This window comes from Giraffa tippelskirchi, chromosome 6, assembly GCF_054371585.1.
Source record: "Giraffa tippelskirchi isolate mGirTip1 chromosome 6, T2T-mGirTip1v1.2.pri, whole genome shotgun sequence".
Lineage (NCBI taxonomy): Eukaryota > Metazoa > Chordata > Mammalia > Artiodactyla > Giraffidae > Giraffa > Giraffa tippelskirchi.
Genome location: NC_137280.1, coordinates 1,886,608 through 1,911,440, shown reverse-complemented (window position 1 = coordinate 1,911,440; position 24,833 = coordinate 1,886,608). Strand labels below are relative to the sequence as shown.

At 37.6% G+C, this 24,833-nt stretch overlaps 1 long non-coding RNA gene across 1 annotated transcript in view; it reads left to right on the top strand.

Annotated features, from left to right (window-relative positions):
• The window catches only part of LOC145511494 (uncharacterized), an 88,437-nt gene that overhangs the window by 54,776 nt on the left and 8,828 nt on the right, over positions 1-24,833 (top strand). The window contains exon 2 of the long non-coding RNA XR_014057897.1: positions 1,823-2,071. This is a non-coding gene — a long non-coding RNA (uncharacterized LOC145511494). The remainder of the gene's footprint in view (positions 1-1,822; positions 2,072-24,833) is intronic.

Here is a 24,833-nt window from a genome sequence, read left to right as displayed (position 1 = left end):
CCAAAAACATGCATTTACAGAGAGAGGAACATAGAATAAATTTCCTTCCCTATTTTCCATTCTCTTCCTTTGTGTCACTCCCCAGATTCTTTATTATGAAAAAAATCACTCTACAACTCTAGTCCCTGCCATCCATTGTTTTGAAAGTTAAATAATGCACAGTGGGACTCTATATTTTCAGAAAATGAAGGTCCTACACACTCAGCACAATTGCATAACATTTTGCAGACCCCCTACCTTGAGCATTTTCTGATGTATTCCTAGAATATGCTTGTTACATATTAGGCTTCCTATCTCATCTCAAACTCTATTTACTTGAATAGATTTATGGCATTTAAAGTAGAAACTAGAAATTTAGCCCAATGTATTTCATCACATGTTATTTAACTCTGATACTTTGAGTCATATCATATATCAGAATAAATGCTCCTAGATGGGTTCTGTTTAAGAGATACATTTTAAGTATTCATACAGAGAGAGACAGGGGTAGGGAAGAGGCATACAAACAGACAGACAAGGATTCTAGTCCCATTTGAACATAAGATTATATTTAACCAAATTTTAGAGTTCATTTGGAATCATAGAACTAAGCAGAATAAGGAAAACTTCAGCAAAATTAAAACACGTTTACTGACTTTACCTTCGAAAGTCACAAAGGAAAGTCTTCCAAGCGTGGACACTTTGTCCTTATCTTTCAATACTTTTGTGACTGTTTATTCTGCTAAACTCAAAATGGGTAATTTTACATCCATTTCTCTGCCTTATCCAAGTCATTTTAGAATGAAATGCTAGGAAGGTGAAGAAACAAATTTTATTTTCTGGAAGGACTTTATTGGGCACTCTATAGAACATCTCATTTCACCAGGATAAAGTCAGTAGATATTTGTTTTCGAAAGATGCAATTAATGTTGCATTTGGACCAGGTGGTAAATTGGGGAAGGAAAGGAGACTCCAAAGTAGGCAAAGAAGGAGTGTGCCCTCAAGAACTTGAAAGATCCTCAATCCTTCTGTGATATAATTTTTTCCATATTCCCCTTGCCAATTTCTTTCGAGCTCTAATAAAATTACTCCTTGCTTTGAACTTCCTTTTCCAGCCCATCCTTCATGTACAATGAAGACATCTTTCAAATCTACAGATCTATATCATCGCTTTTCAAAAAATTTCCACGTTTCCACCACACGGACAAAACAAGATGTGTTAACACGACCCTTCATCACACGCAACACTTGCCAATCTTCCCCTTTCTCTCATTCATCCATCAATAAGCAAACATTTTAAATGTCTACACTGAGAAATTTTAGAATAATGATTTAGAAAACGGCCTTAGGAAGCAAACCATTATATTTTTAAAAGTTACTCTGCCTAACATCTGTGTGAAATTGAATCAGCAACCTAAACATCCCAAGCCTATTTATGAAACGAAACAGGAATAAGCTCTACCGTAAATCAGTATATGAGGACTAAATGAGACAGTCAATGCAAATATATGGACAAAAATGCCTAGTACTATGTGAGGACCTAGTAAATGCGGACTATTATGGTGTGATGGGCGTGGTTTCCAATGGATCGCTAGGTGTAACAGACTAAAGAGAAGCAAAAATGGATGCCAGGAGTGGAGTGAGGGGCCTGTCGTGGCAGAGAGGGCAGAAGGTGATGGTTAGTTTGGAGTAGAATCGTAGCGTGGAAATGGAGAGAAATGAGCATGTTCACAAAAAAGTTTGAGTTTAGCATGTAAGATCTAGTGAGAGATTAGTTTTCTTTCTGGAATTAGAGAGAGGAGATGTCAAGGATTATTTCCTTTTTTTAAAATTTGTGTGATAGGATGAAGAAGAACTAGGTTTGAAGGGAAACCGCAGCAAATGCCAGGAAGTCGAGTAGAAGACCCTGGAAGTGGTTTTACACAACTGGCTGAGTCTGATACGCCCTCGAGTCATCAGAGGAAATGTCAAGCAGGCAACACGATACACGGAAAAGCGCAGCTGAGGGAAAAGCAGCAGGAGTCGAGCCTCATCGCTCACCGGTCATGACCTGCAATGTACAGCCCATCGACGCTGGTCTTTAAATTTTTCCGTAAGTTTTGAAATCTGTGTCTTATCATGGTACCTCTTCTTTCTAGAACGTTCCTGCCCAGTCTTCTTCACCTGGATCCCAGGTTCCCATCTTTAAAACTCAGTTGACAGGAAATCCCCTCTAATCAGCTGTGTCATAAAGAAGGCTGGTCAGTCAGCAAGCTTATTTTCACTACTAGTTTGCAGCTTCCCTTGAGGATACATGTGGTCCCTAAACATGCCCCACCTAGGTCTCATTCCTCCCCCAAAAACACCTTCAGTTCTTTTTGTCCTCAGCTGCCTGTCTGCCACACAGAATCATCCATGGACTCGGTTCTAGGAGACACCAAAGGCATGGGATAAGAATCTTCAAAACATCAGTGGAAGGTGCTCCATCGAAGATATCAAACATGTAGAAATGCTTGAGTGAAAGAGAAAAAAAGTCTTACTGTGTTAAACCATGGATATTCTGGAATTGCTACCATAATTAGCCCACCATGAAATCTTCCTAATTTTGCACAGCTATAATATTAAGTGCTCCTCTGTATTCACAAAGCCCCATAATTTTGTCATTACATCATCATACTTTTCATAAGGGGTTCCACATTAGCTTATATGTCTGTGTCTCAAATACTGTAGGCTCTATGAAGGCAAAGTTCATCTTTTTCTCTCATTTTCATCCTTGTATCCTAACACGGTTCCTGGAACACTTGGCTCTGAGTAAACTTTTTTTTAGCATAGGAAAATAAGTGAATTATTTAGTTCATCTATCCAAATTTCTCATGATGTTTTCCCCAAGACCTAGTTGATATCATAACCAAGTTAACAACTATGCATTACCAGGGTTTCAATTCTTTAATCATTTCCCGATTTACCATTTATATTTGTCTCCTTAATCCTGTCTCTTAATCTCCACAATCCTCTTGAGCTGTTAGGAAACAATTTAATTCTCTTCCAGTATACGGTTACTGGGCTTCCCTCATGGCCCAGATGGTTAAGAATCTGCCTGCAATGCGGGAGACCCGGGTTTGATCCCTGGGTCAAGAAGATCCTCTGGAGAAGGAAATGGCAACCCACTCCAGTATTCTTGCCTGGAGGATCCCCTGGACGGAGGAACCTGGTGGGCTACAGTCCATGGGGTCGCAAAGAGTCAGACATGACTGAGTGACTAATACCATGTGGTTATTAAGTAGGTTTTTATATGTTAAAATTTACTTTTAGGACAATAACTCTTCCTTAGGAAATATCTTCATTTCAGTGCTGTCTTTTTTCTTTCCATGTTAACAAACATTCTTACTTCCTTTCTATTTCAGTCAAAATAATGAGTCTTTAACTCTGTCCTTTAGATAAAGTTTGCCTTCTGCTTTTAGATTTCCAATTAATTTCTTAAATGAACAACAAATTCTTCGGTCAAAAATATGGGAAACAAACAGAACATTCTGTTTTTTCTTAGCCTTGCTGCCTTGCTGGTTTCTAAATTCAGCTTGGCATCTTAGAGTGCCACGAAATAATTAAAGAGATCACAGAAGGCTACCCCTCTCGTTGGCTAGGGGACAAAACATATCAGATCACCATATGCTACCCCTATACTTCAATGTAACCTTTTGAAAACTTGTAAATTTCCAACTTCAGCATTTCCAAGCAACCACTTTAATATTTTCAGTCACAAATTGGATGAAGGCCCCAGTGAAAGCAGACAAAGAGGAATTCATGGAAAGAACCCTGGGAAATGCCGAGTGTGCCCAAACAAAAAGGACAGGGAACACTGGCTTCCTCAAAGGGCGCCTGCGTGGGGCAGCCGGGCTCCAGTCTTCGCAGGTGTTGAAAGGTGTCTTTAATAGCAAATGCTTTAAATACCAATGATTTTTTTTAATAAATTAATTTATTTTAGTTGGGGGCTAATTACTTTACAATATTGTAGTGGTTTTTGCCATACGTTGACATGAATCAGCCATGGGTTTACATACGTTCCCCTTCCTGGAGCCCCCTCCCACCTCCCTCCCCATCCCATCCCTCTGGGTCATCCCATTACCCCAGCCCTGAGCATTTGTCTCATGCATCGAACCTGGAATGGTGTTCTGTTTCACGTATGATAATATACATGTTTCAATGCTATTCTCCCAGAACGTCCCACCCTCACCTTCTCCCTCAGAGTCCATAAGACTGTTCTATGCATCTGTGTCTCTTATTCTGTCTCACATATAGGGTTATCGTTACCATCTTTCAAATTCCATATATATGCATTAGTATACTGTATTGGTGTTTTTCTTTCTGGCTTACTTCACTCTGTATAATGGGCTCCAGTTTCATCCATCTCAATAGAACTGATTCAAATGTATTCTTTTTAATGGCTGAGTAATATTCCATTGTGTATATGTACCACAGCTTCCTTATCCATTCATCTGCTGATGGACATCTAGGTTGCTTCCATGTCCTGGCTATTATAAACAGCGCTGCGATGAACATTGGGGTACACGCGAAATACCAATGATTTTTAAGTGAAGTTTACTGCTAAGCTTTCTTCCTGTTCTGTTCATATATTTATTGTTTTAATACATTTAAGTGAATAAATAACTGAAACACTTGGATATGAAAAAATAATTTGGCCCCAGATCTAATGTTTTTCAGAGATACAAATTCACAAGCATTTAAAATTTGTTTATTCATTTACTTATATATTCATTATTGGGTAGAGATGTTTCAATTTCATGAATTTACAATATAGTATGGAAGAACAGACACAGACTACTCAACTTTTAATTCTGTCTCCAAGAATTATCAAACATTTAGTTATGAATTTCCCTTCAAGATATTCAGCCACCAGTGACATTAAGAAACACTGGTCCAAGGACTGGTGTTTGGAAATCAAGAATGTGAGCAAAGAATATGATGTCTAGAATTAGAATCATCTAGGTCTTAATTATAGTCTACAACTTATTAGCTGTGTAACCTAGCCTAGGCATTCAAACTCTCGGCCTTAAAATGATGATTATAATATCTATCTGAATTATTGTAATGATTAAATGAAAATAGACATGAAGGTTTGAGATACTGTTTATTAATGGCTATTATTTATATATAACTAATTTGTACCACCCCCCCTTAATTTTCTGTTATTTGAGTGAGCTAGTGTGAAAATGTTTTATTTCTCCAGTAAAAGAATTCTCAGCCTTTCTGAAAATACCAATGTGAAATTTTTCAAGCAGCAGAAGAGCTTGTCAGGGCAGGTGCTAGCCTCATATTTCCCCATCCCTCAGACGAAGGTCTCTTTTCTGCTGTCATTTATTATACTCTAAGACATCAAAGCTCTTTGGTCCGTCCATTTCCTTTTTCTTTTCCAGAGACTCTCTGGCCACAGCAGTAATCAAACTCACCAAGTGGGTGAGTAATGAACAGAAATGTCACAGATCCAGCAGGAATCTACACACAAAACCATCTCCTTATCCTCTGCCAAAATCCTGTGCCGCTGTGGGCTGTGTGGGTTCCCAGAGCAGCACAGCGATGCCTCTGGCCCTGAGGGCTTTGCCTCTGGCTCTTCTTTTCATGACTGCAATTGTTTTATTAGCAGTGAGCCCCAAGAGATGTTAGCTTTCCTCTATTTATTATCACCCATAAGCCAAAAGTTTATTCATTCAGGAACAGGGGAATACTTTCCTGAGCTTCTGATACAGTTTAGATTTAGTTTGCAACTTTTCTCTGAAAATTTTATCACTCCACTGAGTATATCCTGTTAGTGACTATTGTCTATGACTTGTGTAATGCTTTTGGCTTTTCAATATCTTTTCACATGAATTTCATTTGATCCCCAGAACACCTCAGCAAATTAGACTGGACAGGTACTACAAAACCTCCAGAGGATGGTTAACACTTAAATGACTTACCCAGGGCCACAGAAAGTGTTAAGGTTTGACTTGGTCTCCTCCGCCAGTGAGTGTCTTTTCTAACACATGATTACAAACTTTCTTAATAAAATAGTCTCAGATCAATAATAGACAGAGATATTTCATAACATGCCTGGAATGTTCGGTATATTGTGAGTTTTGCATATAGTTTCTAATAATTTAACTTTCTTTGCACCCTCAAGTTGTGTGAAAAGGTAGCAAACAAATGGACTGTAGCATAAATACTCATTTTGATTGTTGTCATAAAAACTATACATTGAAAGCAATTTTGATGAATCACATAATTGTACATCTTGTGGTATTATGACTTATAATAAGAAATGCACATTTGGTCTTTGTCACCATTTCTGGCAGACCTCCTCAAACCCCTGGGATTTCCTAATTGATGAGAGTGATACAGGTATAATTTGTTATGTTAATGAGGTGACTTGGAAAGACCTTAAGTGTAGCTGGTAGCTGCCAGTGGAGCCAACCATGTGAGGAGGAGGTTGGAACCTACTCCCTGACCTATGGAGAGGGGAGGGAGGCTGGAAGTTGAGTTCAAATACCAATGACCAATGATTTAACCATTCTTGTGTGTGTGTGTGTGTGTGTGTGTGTGTGTGTGTGTGTGTGTGCACGCTCAGTCCTGTCCAACTCCTTGTGACCCCGTGGACTGTAGCCTGCCAGGTTCCTCTGTCCATGGAATTTTCCAGGCAAGAGTACTGGAGTGGATTGCCATTTCCTACACCAGGAGAGCTTCCCGACCCAGGGATCAAACCCTTGTCTCTTGAGTCTCCTGCATGGGCAAGCGGATTGTTTACCACTGTGCACATTCTTGTCTATGTAAAATAGTCTCCATAAAAATGCAAAAGGAAGGGGTTCAAAGAGCTTCTGGGCTGGTGAAGGCACGGTCACTCGGGGAGCGTGGCAGAGTCGGGTTGCGCTGATGAAGCCCGACGCCCTATCTCCGTACCTTGTCCAGTGAATCGCTTCCATCTGCTTGTGACAAATCAGTAATCTGAGAAGGCAAATATTTCTCTGAGGTCTGGAGTGGCCTAGCAAATTAATCAAACTCCAGGAGGGAGTTCCAGACAGTAATTTGAATCAAGGCCCATTAAAAAAAACTTAGTGTCAGCAAAGGAAATTATGAAGGTTATTTTAAAGACAGTATAAGAGAATAATTCTTTACCTTTGTCCTTTAGACTAATTTAAGAAGAAATTACATAAATCAATGTGCATAAAATTGAATATACTTTTCAGACTGTGGTTGGTAGAATGTCTACATCATGAACTCTGGGCCTTGTGAATTTGTTATCTTACATGGAAAAAGGAATTTTCCAAGTGTGATTAAGATGAAGGCTTTTGAGACAGGAGATTATCCTGAATAATCTCAATAACAGGAATGAGTCTTTAAAAGCAGAAGGCTTTTCCCCGTTGAGGTCTATTAGAGAGAATGTGGGAGAAGGCAATGGCACCCCACTCCAGTACTCTTGCCTGGGAAACCCCATGGACGGAGCAGCCTGGTAGGCTGCAGCCCATGAGGTCTCGAAGAGTCAGACATGACTGAGCGGCTTCACTTTCACTTTTCACTTTCATGCACTGGAGGAGGAAATGGCAACCCACTCCAGTATTCTTGCCTGGAGAATCCCAGGGACAGAGGAGCCTGGTGGGCTGCCGTCTATGGGGTCGCACAGAGTCGGACACGACTGACGCGACTTAGCAGCAGCAGCAGCAGCAGAGAGAATGTGACCGTGGTAAGAGGGTCAGAGGAATGCAATGTAAGAGAAATTGGTTTGCCAAAGAGAAAGGGAGAAAGGGAAACGTGAGCAAATGTGTGCATTCTCTAAGCTGGAAAAGGCAAAGCAATTAATTCTCAAGTAGAGTCTACAGAAAAAAAGTTCTGCCTATGCTTTGATTTAATCAAGTCAGACCCGTCTCAAACTTCCTAACATCCAGAACTGTGTGATAGAAAAATATTTTGTTTTAAGCCACTAACTTCACCATAATACATTGTGACAGCAATAGATAACTATTATAAATGGTGCAATATGGTTAGTAATTTTAATGCTATCCAGAAAACTCAGGCCCAGAGAAGTAGACTCTGATAGCTTCACGAGTGAATTATATCAAAAATCCAAAGAGAACTCCTGACAATCCTTCTCAGGCTCTAACAAAAGTCAAGAGAGTACTTCTCGGTTCATTCTCTGAAGCCGATATTACCCTGATACCAAAGTCAGACAAAAAAGAAAGCAAAAGAAAATACAATTACAAGCCATAATCTCTTTTGAATTCAGATGGAAAAGTCCTCAACAAAATGCTAGCAAACTCAACTTAGCAACATGTGAAAATTCTATTCTGCATATGACCAAGTGGGATTTCTCAGGAATGCAAGGGTGATTCAATATAAAATCATTAATATTAACAGACTAAAGGGGGAAAAATATATGATCATGTCAAGGCAGAGAAAGCACTTGACAAAATCCAACATATTTTTTCATTATAAGAACACTCAGCAAACTGAGAATAAAAGAGAATTTCTTCAAGCCGAGAAAGGGCAACTATGTGAAACAGCTAACATCATAATTAATGGTGAAAGAGTGAATACTTTTTCCTTAAGATCGGGAATAAGAGAAAAATGTCTGCTCTCACCATTTCTATTTAACATTGCATTGTAATTCTAGTAAGGCAAATTTTTAAAAAGGCATCCATGTTTGACAGATGATAGTAAAGCTAGTTTTACTTTCAAATTATATGTATATATAGTTTTATATATATATATATAAATTTATAAATATATATACACACACACACACATCTTAAAGAGTCCATTAAAAAACTGTTAGAATAAACAGGCTCATCAAGATTGCATTATACAAGATCAACATACAAATGTATTTGCATTTATCTATATTAGTAAAGAGCATTTCTAAAATGCAATTAAATAAATGAGTCATTTATAACAGCATCCAAAATAATAAAATACTTAGCTATGAATTTAACAAAATAAGCACAAAATTTGTACACTAAAAGCTATTACACAAAACAATTGCTGAAAAAAAGAAAGAATTATTTAAATAGATGAAAAGATACCCCATGTTTATAGATCAGAAAACATTAAGATGGCAATGAAAGCAAAAGCTGTTCAGTTGTGTCTGACTCTTTGCAACCCCACAGAATATACAGTCCATGGAATACTCCAGCCCAGAATACTGGAGTGGGTAGCCGTTCCCTTCTCCAGATGATCTTCCCAACCCAGGGATGGAACCCAGGTCTCCCTCATTGCAGGCAGATTCTTTACCAGATGAGCCACGAGGGAAGCCCTAAGATGGCAATACTCCCCTAGTTAATTTACAGACTCAAAGCAGCTATTATTGAAAATCCAAGCTGATTTTTTGCAAGTTTATACTGAAATTAAAGGTATAGACAAGACAATATAGAAAAGCAAGAATAAAGTAGGAGTACTTAGACTTTGCAGTCTTGGAGCTTACTGCAAAGCTACTTTATTAATACAATGTGATATGGGCATAAAGATAGAAGTATATATCAACGAAATAGAATTGATTACGGAAGTAGACTCTTTAATTACCATTAATTAATTTAGGAAAAAGGTACCAAGACCTTTCAATGGCAAAAGAATATTCTTTTCAACAGATAGTACTGGGATCATATGATAGCCACACACAAAAGAACAAAGTCGAACCACCATCTCACACTGTATGCAAAGTTACTCAAAATAGATCAGAGATCTATATCAAAAAAAGCAAAATCTAAAGACTCGCAGGAGAAAACAGAGTAAACTTTCTTGACCTTGAGTTAGGCAAGTCTTCTTATATATAAACCTAAAGCACAACTGACAAAAGAGAAGCAAACGGGACCACATTAAAATTAAAATATAAGCCTTCATATTGCAAATGATACCACCAAGAAATAGAAGGACAACCCACAGACAAAGAGAAAAATATCTGAAAATCATGTATCCAATAAGAGAATTTTATATGGAATAGATCAAGAGTCTATACAATATACAAGAATTAAAAAAAATAATGTAATTGAAAATTGGCATTACTCTGAAGAAGACATGCAAATGCCAATATGCATATGAAAAGATGTTAAATGTCATAAATTATCAGAGAACTGCAAATCAATACCACAGTGAGATATTACTTCATACTCACCAGGATAGTTCAGTTCAGTTCAGGCACTCAGTTGTGTCCGACTCTTTGTGACCCTGTGGACTGCAGCACACCAGGCCTCCTTGTCCATCACCAACTCCCAGAGTTTACTCAAAGTCATGTCCATTGAGTTGGTGATGCCATCCAACCATCTCATCCTCTGTCATCCCCTTCTCTTCCTGCCCCTAATCCTTCCCAGCATCAGGATCTTTTCCAGTGCGTCAGCTCTTCGCATCAGGTGGCCAAAGTATTGGAGTTTCAGCTACAACATCAGTCCTTCCAATGAACACCCAGGACTGATCTCCTTTAGGATGGACTGGTCAGATCTCCTTGCAGTCCAAGGGACTCTCAAGAGTCTTCTGCAACACCACAGTTCAAAAGCATCAATTCTTCGGTGCTCAGCTTTCTTTATAGTCCAACTCTCACATCCATACATGACCACTGGAAAAACCATAGCCTTGACTAGACGGACCTTTGTTGGCAAAGTAATGTCTTTTAATATGCTGTCTAGGTTAGTCCTAACTTTCTTTCCAAAGAGTAAACGTCTCTTAATTTCATGGCTGTAATCACCATCTGCAGTGATTTTGGAGCCCCAAAAAATAAAGTCAGCCACTGTTTCCACTGTTTGCCAATCTATCTGCCATGAAGTGATGGGACCGGATGCCATGATCTTAGTTTTCTGAATAACTGTCATAAAAAAGACTGACAATAACAAGAGTTGGTGTGGAAGCAGAGAAACTGAAACCCTAATACATTGTTGCACAGGAATGAAAAATGGTGTCCCTTTTGTAGAAAATAGTTTCATGTTTTCTCAGGAAGTTAAATATAGACCCAGCTATTCCACTCCTAGGCACAAACCCAAGAAAAATAACACGTGTCCACACAAAAACCTAGATGTCACTGTTCACAACAGTATTATTCATAATGGCCCAAATTTGAAAACAACCCAAGCGTCTATCACCTGGTAAATATATTTATATAAGGTGTTTTAGCCATACAATGGCATGTCATTCAACAATAAAAAGAAATTTTAAAAATGATATATGCTCAGCATGAAAGAACCTTGACAACAGTAGGTGAAGTGAAGGAAGACATTCACAAGAGACCAAACACTGCACGATCCCTCATGTGTGACACGTCCAGAAGATGCAGATCTGTAGAGACAAAGATCGAGTCTTAAAGTAAAAAATTAACTTTTTAATGGAGTTTCTTTTAGGGGAGGTAAATATGCTGTAAAATTAAACTGTGTTAATCAGTCCTTTGACCAAGAAACACTGGATTGTTCACTTTCAGTGGGGTCAGCTGGAGGGCATAGGAATCATATCTCAAGGCTATTTTTATTAATGAAAAGAATAAGCTACTGCTTTGAGAGTTGGTTAAGGATGTTCTGACTGAGAGAGAGAGAGAGAGAGAGAGCAGGGGCAACTCTGTTCAAACTAAGCTCCAGAAAATTACTACGATCTGGGGAAAATGGAGCTTTTTCCTGAAAGGAAGAATAGGGTTTATAAACAAGGCATAGGAAGGGAGGAGATTTTCCCAAGGGAAGAATTATTGGGCTTTAGTTTTCACAATGCATTTTACTGGAGACCAACTCTCCTTAATGCTTAATTCTTCCAGTAAACAATCTACCAAAACTTATTCAGAGAACAGTTTCAGTTGGGTCACTGATAATCATCTCATCAGTTACTTCCTTGTGACTGGCCAAATTTATTCCGTAACTTTTTAAATTTTGCTTTGTATCTGTGACTTTTGGGGGAAAAAATCTTCTGATCTGAAAGCTCAGGTATTTTACTTCTCTCCAGTGTAAAAGGTTTTATTAACAACAGGACAGGTTTCTCTCTTTCAGCACCAGAGTCTATTATTTGTTTTTTTATTAACAGAAATACCTGCAAAAAGTAATAAAGTAAAACAAACAAACAAAACCCAAAGGGTATAAAATGTAAAGTTAAGTCTTCTTATTCATTCCAGTTGAATTACCTGGAGGAAACTATTTTTTAATAACAAGTTTGGGAAATTTTTAAAAACATACTCTATCTGAAGACACCATAGCATCACTCATAATCTTACCATTCAGGTAACTACCATTATTATTTTAAGTGAATATAAAAATAATGTTTGCACCTAGACATAAAATAATACAGAAATCAAAAGATAATTGTATATTTATTGATTTTCCTTCCAAACAAGAGTTTCAGTTCTATTCCCCAATAGTAACCAAAAAACTTCAATGGTTTCCTCTGTAACATTTCCTAAAATAATTTACATGGGCATAAATATACAAATATGTCATTTTTATTTACTACACTGTCCCAATTGTTTATTTGTTTTTGAAAGTGAAACTTTATATATAAGTATTTGTAGATTTACTGAATTCATTTTTCTTGTTCTTTTATGTTAAATATTTCATCAATATTAAAAAATAATAATATAATTCATATTTATATATTCCCTTCTCGCTTTAAGACATTTATAAATACCTACACCTTGAAATTTCCTGTGAACCACTCCTGGATGGGCATACCTATACTCCTCTAGTAGCAACTGTTATCTTGAGTTTTGCATGTTTATCATACCTTTATCATAATTGTATTTTGCTGATTTTCTTATGACTGCTTTTGGTTTTATTGAAATTGAATCATACTCTACAGTTTCTTTTAAACTATGGTGTTTTCATTGTGCTTGTGAAATTCATTCTTGTGACTGGGTGAAAACCTAGCTTATTCATTTTTCCAAATAAGTATAGTATACTCTCCTATAAATATACTGCAATTAATCCAGTGTGCTCTGGATGTTGGATGCTTGTAGATGTTGCTGTTATGAAAAATGCTGCCATGAACATTCCTGTCCATGTATGTACACTCACTTTGTGTATTATGATGAAGACATGTACCTAATTTTAGAATCTAGGAATTTATAAGCTTTTCATTTCTTGATTAGATTTTTGGTTCTTAATCTTGTTTTTTGACTTCTGGTTCTTTATTAAAAATATACTTGCAGTTCCAAGATCATAAAGTATTTACCTACATTTGCTTCAAAATACTGAAAGCTTTCCTTTTTATATTTAAATTTTAATTCATCTTAAGTTGAATTTTTGTATAGTGGGAAATAATACCTTCATTGAATAGTCTACCTTTCCAACATCATTTCTGTTCAAGTTTTTACTTAAATTGCCTAGAATTAATAGATTATCTGGAACTGAATTGGCACAAACCTATTTATTTCTTGACTTGTTTAGCTATTCTGTAGCACTTTTGACAATATTTATAAATATTTCCATAAAGTTCTTGTACATATTTTGCTAGATTTATTTCTTGGCAACAAATTTTTAGTGCCAGTTTTGAAACTGTATTTCTAATTTCTATATTCTGGTGTATATAAATAAATTTTATTTTGCATATTCTTATATTTGTCAACTTTGTTCAACTCTCTTACTAATTCTAATTGCTATCTCTAGGATATATTGAGCCTGTGTATATGATAGTGACATTAACAAATATGACAGTAGATACATTTTTTTATATCTTTATAAATTCTATTCCTTTTACATGTCTTCTTTCTATTGCAATGTTAACTAGGAGTAATTATAAGGGCCTTCCTTATCCAATTCCTACTGCATTCTTTAACATTTCACTATTTTGTATAATGTTTGCTCAAACGCTGGTTTACAAAAAATGCCCAACACATTTAATAATAGGATAACCTCTATATTTTAGTTTGGGAAATAGTTCTCTAGATTAAAAGCTATGCGCCCAATCTCCTTTGCAGCTGGTGTGGTCATGTGACTGTGTTTTGGCCAATGGCACGTAAGAGGAAGTGTGGTTAGGCCCTCCAGTGCAAGCCCTCGGTTACTCTCTGCAGGCTTAGTGGGACTCAGCGGGACCACGGCGGGAATGCTGGGCAACACAATAGATGCCACCTGCTGGGGACCAAGGAGCCAAAAGACAGAATCGGATGGACAGCTGGTGATCACCGAGCGATCACGGCACCCCCGAACTACTTATTTACAAACGTTACTTATTTGAAAGAGAAACTATCTTGTTTAAGACAGATATCTTGAGTTTTGTCTTATCTGTCCGTCAGTTCAGTTCAGTCGCTCAGTCGTGTCCGACTCTTTGCAACCCCATGAATCGCAGCACGCCAGGCCTCCCTGCCCATCACCAACTCCCAGAGTCCATCCAAACCCATGTCCATCGAGTCGGTGATGCCATCCAGCCATCTCATCCTCTGTCATCCCCTTCTCCTCCTGCCCCCAATCCTTCCCAGCACCAGGATCTTTTCCAATGAGTCAACTCTTAGCATGAAGTGGCCAAAGTATTGGAGTTTCAGCTTCAACATCAGTCCTTCCAATGAACACCCAGAACTGATCTCCTTTAGGATGGACTGGTTGGATCTCCTTGCAGTCCAAGGGACTCTCAAGAGTCTTCTCCAACACCACAGTTCAAAAGCATCAATTCTTCGGCGCTCAGCTTTCTTTATAGTCTAACTCTCACATCCATACATGACCACTGAAAAAACCATAGCCTTGACTAGACGGACCTATGTTGGCAAAGTAATATCTCTGCTTTTTAATATGCTGTCTAGGTTGGTCATAAGTTTCCTTCCAAGGAGTAAGCATCTTTTAATTCTTATCTGTAGCTGAACCCAAACATGAGTAAACACACATTTTATTAGATTAAGACAACTTACTTCTTTTTTAGTTTGCTAAGTATTTTATCATGAATGGTTGTTACATTTTACAAAATGTTTCTGACATATAGTTTTCTTCTTTTTTACCTTATTCTAGTCAATTTCTTAGTAACTGCATTCAAGTCTGAAACTGCTATTTATTTCTGTCTGTTCTTCCTCATTGAAAGTTTCCTCCTGTATTTCTGTAATATCCTTCATGTCAGCTTATTTTCCTTAGGGATTCTCCCATGGGAATTTTTTGAGTCTTGCATTAAAGTATAATCTTCCAGAGAGGCTCTTCATTTGCCTCTATCAACTACAAAAGCCAGAGTTACTATAAAGTAAATTCTGAAGTTTAGAGTATTTGGTCACATATTTTTTGAAATTCAAATCTATAGCCACATTAGGAATAGTTCAGATCTGTATAGGGAAAAATGTTTCCTCTCTCCGTCTACAACCAAAGACTGTGGACAGCTTGCTTCACTGACAGAATGAATTTTTTATTTCTTTATTTATATATACGTGCATTGTTTAGTTGACCTGTTTTACTCAGCTGCCTTCATGACGAGGTTTCAGATCTAATGGCTAACTGTGCTTGAGCCCTAGGTTTGTGGTCTGTTCGTTTTAGAATGAAGACCTGTTTGAAATGAAGCTCTGGGCCAAGAACTATCAAGGAACCTCTATGCTTACTTTCCTGGCAGGACTGTTCTATTCTCTTTTTGGTTTTAAGGATTTTCTACACATTTTTGCCATTTCCTCTGGTATGTTTGTAAAACATGCTTTTAATTTTTAGCTAATGCCTTAAGATATTTTTCCTTGCTCACTTTATATTAGTTCCCGGACAATATAAGCATTTTCACTTGTTTTGGAACTTTATATACTTGAAACCATACACTATGAACTCTTTTGTATAAGGCTTGTTTTCTGCAACATTGTGATTATATGATTCTGTTGCTGTGTAAAGGTGTAGTTCATCCATTTCCATTGTATAACATTCCATTGTACAATTATACAAATACATTTATTTTTTATACTACAGATGAATAGTTTGGATGTGGAGAGTTGTAGATTATTTTTAAAATGTGCTTCTGTGAAAAAATTTATACATACTTCCTCCAATATATGTCTGCATTTCCTCAGAAGCTATTCATAGGAGTTGAATTCTAATTTTAGAGCATGTATATCAGAAGGTAAAGAATCTGCCTGCAATGCAGGAGACCCAGGTTCTATTCCTTGGTTAGGAAGGTCCCCTGGGGAAAATAATGGCTACCCACTCCACTATTCTTGCCTGGAGAATTCCAAGGACAGAGGATCCTAGCGAGCTACAGTCCATTAGTTCGAAAGGAGTCAGATACGACTGAGCAACTAACATTCACACACATAGATCTTCTATGTTGGCTAATTTCTTACCCCCATGGATATACCAATTTTTATTCCCACCAGCAGCATGTCAGAGTTTCTATACTTCACATTTCACCTGCATTTGATTTGTTTTGCTTTGTTTAATATTGCTAATTTAGTGTGTGTGTATTAATATTTCATCATGGCACTAACTGGCATTCCCTGGTTGTTAATGTATTTGAGCATCTTTTCTTTCATTGTCTCCTTTTTGCTTTTGTCTTATGTTAATTGCCCTCTTTTAGTGTCTAGCCCATTTTTCCATTGGATTATCTGAAGTTTCTTCCTTTGTAACTATAAATTTTCTTTATCTCTTAAAGATTCACCACAAAGAGCACAAACTGTGCCAGGCTAGGAGTTTTGTTTCTCTCTAGATGTATGTTATCTTGACACTTCTAGAAAATATGCACATAAGGGAAAATAAAGAGATGTGTGAAGAGCACAAACAGAAAACTTTAAATAAAAGGAAAATATTAAAGTTAAAATATAAAGAAGAAAGGTGTAGAAGTGTTGTCATAAATCTGGACACTCATGTGGAAAGAAAAAATAAAAGAAGAGGGGAGAAAATCATGATTAAGACTGCCTTAGAATTTAAGAAATGAAGTGTGATGTGAACCCACAAAATGAAAGCTTTCATCACAAAACAAATAGGATAAGAAAAAATGACAACAACAATATAGATTTTTAAGATCAGATACAAAGAGACAGCAAAGGAAATCAAAAGAAACAAATTATCTGTAAAGGTACACAAATTGACCTTGGATACAAGATTACAATGGGAAAATACTCTCAAAGTGCTGAAGGAAAGAATATTTGAGCCTAATTTTTTTAAGTTTTCAAACCACATTCTCATTCATTTATCTTTTGCTCATAACAGACTTGACAATAGAGAAGTGAGATACAGAGACAAATCCAAGCTTGTAGTATTACTAGATAAAGAGCCATATTTTCCAAGTGGGGATCAGATATTTTTAGTTCACTTGATTCTTTGTCTCCTTGTCTATGGCCTGCTAAAGTGATACCATATTGAACAACCTAACAGCTCTCATACAACCACCCATGGTATAAGTGAATCTAAAATTTTAACATCCAGTTAAAATTCATTTAATTGCAAAAACAAGGTAAAGTATGTCCTCAGACACACTAGACCCAGTTTAAAAATGATTTCTGAGAAAAAATTCAAAAGAATGAAGAAGGAAAAATGTGTATAAATAAATAAAGCAAAAATTGAGTTGTAAAGATGGTTGAGGCTGGCATGCCATAATTTGTGTACCTGCAGTCCACTCCACTCCCCATCCCGTTTGCAAAAAATCACTGAAGCAAAAATGTTGCAATGGGGCTTCCCTGGTGGCTCAGTGGTGGGGTATCCATCTGCCAATGCAGGAGACGTCGGTTCAACCCCTGATCCAGGAAGACCCCACGTGCCCTGGAGCAAGTAAACCCAGGCACCAGTGCTCTAGAGCCGAGCAGCCACAGCCAAGGCACCCACCGGCCAAAACTCCTGAAGTCGGTGCCCCCAGAGCCGGTGATCTGCAGCGAGAAGCCCCGCCTGAGAAGTCCACACACGGCAACTGGAGACCAGCCCTCACCTGCCGCAGCTAGAGAAACGCCCAGGCAGCAACGAAGACCCAGCACAGCCAAAGATAAATATTAAATTTTTTAAAAATGTTGCAACAGGGCCTTAAAAATTAGCTAACTACCAGGGGACTTTGAATTACACAATAATAATTAGAGAATTTATCACATCACTTTCTGAAGCAGATAAAACTGAACACAAAATAGGTAAAGATAGAAAGGATTTCAATATCTCATCAGTAATCATGAGTTAATAGATGTTTGCAAGCTCATATAAACACTTCACCCTTTTTAAGCACTCAAAATAATCACACAATTTCTGACTACATTGAAATTAATGTTTCAGTTCAATATAAAGACATCACCATGTGGGAAGCAGCATTTTCAGTGTCAAACCTGTCAAAGAATTAATATCAGGAATATTAAAAGGTTCTACTGATAATATACAACAAACAGAAAATCTAATAGAATAAAACATAAACAACCATCATACAAAGAAAGGAAATTCAAATGTCTGAAGCATATATAAAGTCTCACAGATAATCAGTGACTAATTGAAACAATGAGATATCCTTCACCTTAAATTTGGCAAAAACATTCTAATCAGGTAATTCCAGGGATTATCAAACATATAGGAGAGCAGGATCCCATATTTTCTGTTGAAAGGAGGCCAAGCTGCTAAGCTGTTTTAGAAATATTGTGCAGTATTTGGGTTTCCCTGGTGGCTCAGCAGTAAAGAGTCCGCCTGTGATGCAGGAGACTTAAGAGACACAGGTTTGATCCCTGGGTCAGGAGGATCCCCTGGAGGAGGGCACGGCAACCCCCTCCAGCATTCTTGCCTGGAGAGTCCCGTGGACCGACGAGCCTGGCGGCCCCAGTCCACGGGGTCCACGGGGTCCCAAAACATCTGACGTGGCTGAAGCAATTGAGCACCGCGTGGCGTACAGTAGCCGGGAGGGACTCGGCAGGTGTGCGCACAGCGACTCGATAACCCCCGGTCTCAGTAAATGAATCAGGGAAACTGCAAACCCATCAGGGAACGTGAATGAAGCTGTCTATCTCCATACTGTTTGAGGCTAATGAGAGTGGGTCAACTGTGGTGAGCATCACTTGGGAAATGAAAAAGTCAAAAATGATAGATGGAGAAAGTAGAAGATTATACAGGAGTCAAAAGCAATGTAATACACACGCACACACACCGTTAGGGATAAAACTGAAAATCCAGCTTGCTCTCCCATGTCTAAGGTCTGTCTCTATCATCTCCTCTCAATACCACTAGGATGACTGGTCTAGCATTTCAGCTCTTTTTTTCTTTTTTTAGATTGGGGTTAACCGTGATGATTTTCTCCTTCTTTTTCACCTTTACCTTTTACCTCTCTCACATTTTTCTTTTGAGTCTTCTGGCAAGAAAAGACACTGGATACATCAAGGTTACAAACGATGAAAGTGAAAGTGATAGTGGAAGTTCTAAAACCACTCTTCAGCTGGTCATGGAAATTCAGGGTCACTGAAGTAAGAGATGAAACATTTCAAAGGATTATCAGTTCAGGATTATTTGAGACTTCTTCGGCCCAGATGTTTCCATCGTAAGGAGCGGCTCAGACTGCTGCCCTACACAGAAAAGGAGCCAAGCCCTTGGCGCCACCCCGATTCTTGGTAAAAAACTTATTTTACCGCAACATTGTCACGAAACAATAGGACTAGCTATTTCTCCTAACAGAAAGTTTTTAACATAGGATTTTTAACGTTTGCAATTATGTAACAGTAGTCATTTCAGGGCAGAAGCTGAAGACTGTCAAAGAGTGCAAGACTCTGCGTCTGTGTTATTGTTGCCACGACAATTCTAGCGCAGAATCTGCGGAATACTGCACCTTTAAACTAAACAAAAAATATTAGCCTGTTCAGTTGTTGCTGCTTCTACAATTAGCTATTTTGTCACTTGTTCAGTCTGTTACGCTTCATGTTGTAATTAGATATTTTTGCCTCGCTTATTTGTCCACCCCTTGTGTCTAAAATTCTAGTACAATTATTGACCTCATCAAGTGGGTGAAATAGTAACGGAAAAGACAAGTTAAAATGTTTTTATAGAGAAAGAAACTGCATTTAACCTTAGAATTTACCAATTTTATCTGTGTTTTGCTTCCAAAATTTTTTCATCATGAAAGTGATCAGGAAATGCAGATATTGAGTCCATAATATAAAAATAAATTGGTACACTAAATCAGCATGCTACATGACAATTGCATATGAACACGGGCAAGTTGGGCTCTTTACAGACGGCAATGTGGATAAATCAGAAACATCTCTGTACTTTAAGAGGTTTCCTTATTTTTTTTCCTATTAAAAAATCCTATTGAAAACCTATTCAAGGATTTTGTCTTTGATATCAGCATTGACACATTTATTTTAGAAAGGAAATTTATGTATTTTGAAGCTGTAACACCTCCCAATTTCTGACACAGAGGCAATGCCCTCTTTTTGAGTTCTATTCTTTTGGGAGCATGTTTGATTACATCACTAATCCATCAACACATTTCTCATTACTAGATTTAAAGCACAAACTCAGCTCAGTCCAGGCATTTCCCACTATGATCACCAGGTAAGCATATGAGATATGTGTCTGATCTCCACACTTTCTAAGGACGTGGACACTCTTCCATTCTTTCCCCAAACCGTTCTAAAAGAAAACTTCTGTAACTTAAATAATTCCTTTTCTCCTCAGTCTAAACCTCACACTCACGAAGTCTTGAAAGCAATCAGAAAATGCCTCTCAATATGTTCCAGTTGAGCCACTGTATTTTCTGTCACTGTCTTCTCAGGGTTTGGGCAGACAGATCAATTCCCAGTCTAGGAACCCGCAAATCACAATGACTATGCTGCCTGCCTGCTTCATTGTTCCCAGCAGCGTCTGGTCTCAGCCGGGTTCATCATGTGCCAGTGTTAGCGCCGTGGTTTCCTCTGTATCCATGGGTTTATCTGTACCTTTTAACAGTCGAGTTTCCTTTTTTAATTAATGCTATAGCTTCTCTCTCCACTCAACGTTTTATGTTCAACCTTCTCTATCACATGCGCACACACACACACACACAATTTAGAAACATGTGTGTACAATTAGGTATGTAAACATTAGTGTATTTACATATTTGTAGCTATAAAAAACTTAAATCATTTAATTTATCTCTGCTTACATTTTATGTCTATAAACTTCCTCTATTATATCTCAGGGAAGGGATCATTAATTCTCTTCTTAAATATTTCTAAGCATGTAGAATTATCATTTAAAATTATTACAACTGTAACAGTATAGAATTAATTCCTATTATAAATTCTACTCTTTCCTTATGGAATATTTACCTATTAGTTCTACGTTTCCCCTCTAGAACCAAACAAAATAGTTAATCTAACATATGATAAGTGACACATAGTTTTTCATGGCAACTTTATTGTGTGCATTTTCCAAGATAAACTAAGGACAAATTACAAAACAAAATACTTGAACAAAAACTGACCAGCCACCAAGTCAAGGTTCTCTGCTTTTTAATTATTTGATCAATAAAGATATGGGAATAAATTTGTGGAAAAAAATTATGATAGTACCAGTAGAACTATTTTTAGTACCAAAACAGAAGCAGGAAGCCAATCAGTAATAATAGAGAAACATTCTAGCAGCTTTCTGAAAAATGTATGAAAAAGTGAAATCTAATAAGGCAAATCTTTAAAAAATAGAAACACTTGAAAGCAAAAGACACTAACAGTAGGAAGCAACAGATAAAGATGATGTATCTTTTCAGTTTTGTTCCAAAAGAGCATTTAAAAATTCCATACTTCCTTGGATAACAAGAGTTCTAAGAAAGAACTGGGTTTAAAGCTATGACAGATGCTGTCTCAACTCATCCCTAAATTATCCTTTTTCCCTGAGAAATGAGTAGTATTTCTCATTAGGTAGAAGGAAAAAAATACCTTCTATCATCTTGGGTTATATAGTGTCATAACATTTAAAAGGTGTTTACATATATTTAAAAGAGGGACATTGTATCAATAGTAGTAACAGGGAATAAGGGGGTAAATTATACTGAGAATCCACGCCTTTTTCCCACTGGGGCTATTTTCACCTAAACTATTGGTTATTTAAATATACTTAATTGTGCTCTCAAATCCAAATTTCAGTGTACTAAAAATGACAAATAAAAGATTGTTGGTGATGTTTCATGAAAAGAACAAAAGTTAAAGTCTCAAGATGCAAATGGAGTCGGTCCAGCAACAACATAGTAGACAGAGGAACAGCGCAGTACCTACTTACCGAGAGCCCTAGACACACGCCCAACACTTCCAAGTGCAGTGCTCTCCACCGGCATTCAGATCATTTAACTCACCTCACCTAATATTATTTGAGCGTCCATATGGCAGGCAATTTAGCTGTTGCTAGAGATACGAAAATGAATGAATATGACCACTGCCCAACAACAGATAGTTATTCATCTAATTATCAGGAAATTTATAATCCATCAGACAATTTTACAACATTCTTTGTTTCCATTCTGCAAAACTTCCCAGAGAATGTGTCCATGCTTGTGTGTTTGAGGGGGTGGGATACGATCCCCAGACACGTGTGATTCCCAGCTCCGCGAATTATAACTTGAGACATGTCTCTATATCTCCATTTTCTCTAAGACAGAATTGTCCTGATTCCTCATGATTTTTCAGGAGAGCACTTGAGATAATGCATATGTGTGTTGCCTAGGCCATAGGAAACACTCAATAAATATTAGTTATGATATCTGACTCATTAAAGACTTGTTTAGGTGAACAAAATGTTCTGGAATCTTATAATTTTAGATTTCATGTATTTCAACAGTTTCTTCATAATGTTCAAATAAACTGGTTTCTCTAGGCAATGAATCATCGGCAAATCTAAAAATATAACCCCGTATTCTTTATCCCAAGATCTTTTATTTAAGTTTTCATTTACTTATTTCACCTAAATCTTACCTTCTTACCTCTTCTTTCTCTGGGGTACTTACATATTTTAAAATACGTTAGTTACAAGTTAGGCTACATAGATAACCTGCCCAAATTTTTATAAATGTTTCTAGCAGAAGCAGGAAAGAATTATGATCCTAAGTCTTAACTAACTTCTCTTTTGTACATAGTGTAGGGTTTAAGTAGCTACCTATCTATATACCAATGACACTAACTATATAAATATATAGCTATAGCTGATCTTTCCCAATCAAATTACTATAGCAGCAAAACTGTGTTGCAATGTGAGTAGAATTTATATTAAGATTTCTAAATTATGATTACCAAGAGGGAAAGGGAGAGGGATAAATTGGGAGATTGGGATTGATATATACTCACTGGTATATATAAAAATAGGTAACTAATAAGGATAGCACAGGCAATTCTCCTCACCAGTCTGTTAGGAACAATATAGGAAAAGAATCTCAAAAAGGAGATAAGTGTATATGTATAACTGATTCACTTTGCTGTACAGAAGAAACTAACACTGTGAATCAACTACATTTTAATAAAAATATAAAAATAAAATTTGAATGAAAATAAATAAAAGTTTCTAAAGAAAATATAAACTTTTGTTTTTGAGTTATTGTGATAAACTGAAGGACATAAAACATCATTGACAATTAGTGACATTTACTTAATACATGAACATCATGAAAAAATTTACCTTTTCCAGAATAATATTTTACTTTCAGTGCCAATATGGGTTAAATTACGACACCTTCCTTTAGCTGTGATGGTTCTTAGGTAATATTTTAACAGTACTATATATTTTTGAAAGATGTGCATTTTAAGCGAAAAAAGTACTATGCCAACACAGAAAAAGATTGACCTGTGAATATTAGGTCAAAAAAAGACCGGGATGCTGTTCAAGCAACACAGAAGCCAATAATGGTGGACCTGATACTGACCAGGGTTCTTGGCCTTCTCTAATTAATGGAAATTGACCAGAGACCAGACAAGAAATTCAAGAAAGGTTTTATGGGGGTCCCTGCTGCAGGAGGGAGGAGAGAGAACAAGCCACACGTCCCCTTGTTTACTTCTTTGCTGAGGGAACAGGTGGGCTCCTTGTATGGAACGAGAGCAGGACTGTGTCAGTGTCGGGCCAGAGGGTGGCTGAGGCGTTTGCCCAGCCTCTGCTAGTGTCATGCGCAGGAGGCGTGCTCACTGCCCTGCTTTTGCTCCCGACACCCTGTTTTTGCTCCTGGCTCTTCAGAACTGGCAGTAGGCACTTTTGGTCATTTTGTATCTTTTCTCCAGAATTTACCCCAACTGCACATACATGCACGTAAGCCCCAAACAATTTGGGGGCTTCCCAGGTGGCAGTAGCCATGAAATTAAAAGACGCTTACTCCTTGGAAGGAAAGTTATGACCAAGCTAGACACCATATTAAAAAGCAGAGACATTACTTTGCCGACAAAGGTCTGTCTAGTCAAGGCTATGGTTTTTCCACTGGTCGTGTATGGATGTGAGACATGGACTATAAAGAAAGCTGAGCGCCAAAGAATTGATGCTTTTGAACTGTGGTGTTGGAGAAGACTCTTGAGAGTCCCTTGGACTGCAAGGAGATCCAACCAGTCCATCCTAAAGGAGATCAGTCTTGAACATTCATTGGAAGGACTGATGCTGAAGCTGAAACTCCAATACTTTGGCCACCTGATGTGAAGAGCTGACTCACTGGAAAAGACCCTGATGCTGGGAAAGATTGAAGGTGGGAGGAGAAGGGGACGACAGAGGATGAGATGGTTGGATGGCATCACCGACTCAATGGACATGGGTTTGAGTAAACTCTAGGAGTTGGTGATGGACAGGGAGGCCTGGCGTGCTGCAGTCCATGCGGTCACAAAGAGTCAGACATGACTGAGCGACTGAACTAAACTGAACTGAAGAGCTTATTCATCAATCATCCTTGCTTTTGTCTCATTCCTTTATTTAGTAAGTGTATAAATAAGAGAAGAGCAGTAAGATAGAGTTGGAGAAGGGCATGGCAACCCACTCCAGTATCCTTTCCTGGAGAATCCCATGGACAGAGGAGGCTAGCAGGTTATTGTCCACGGGGTCACAAGAGTT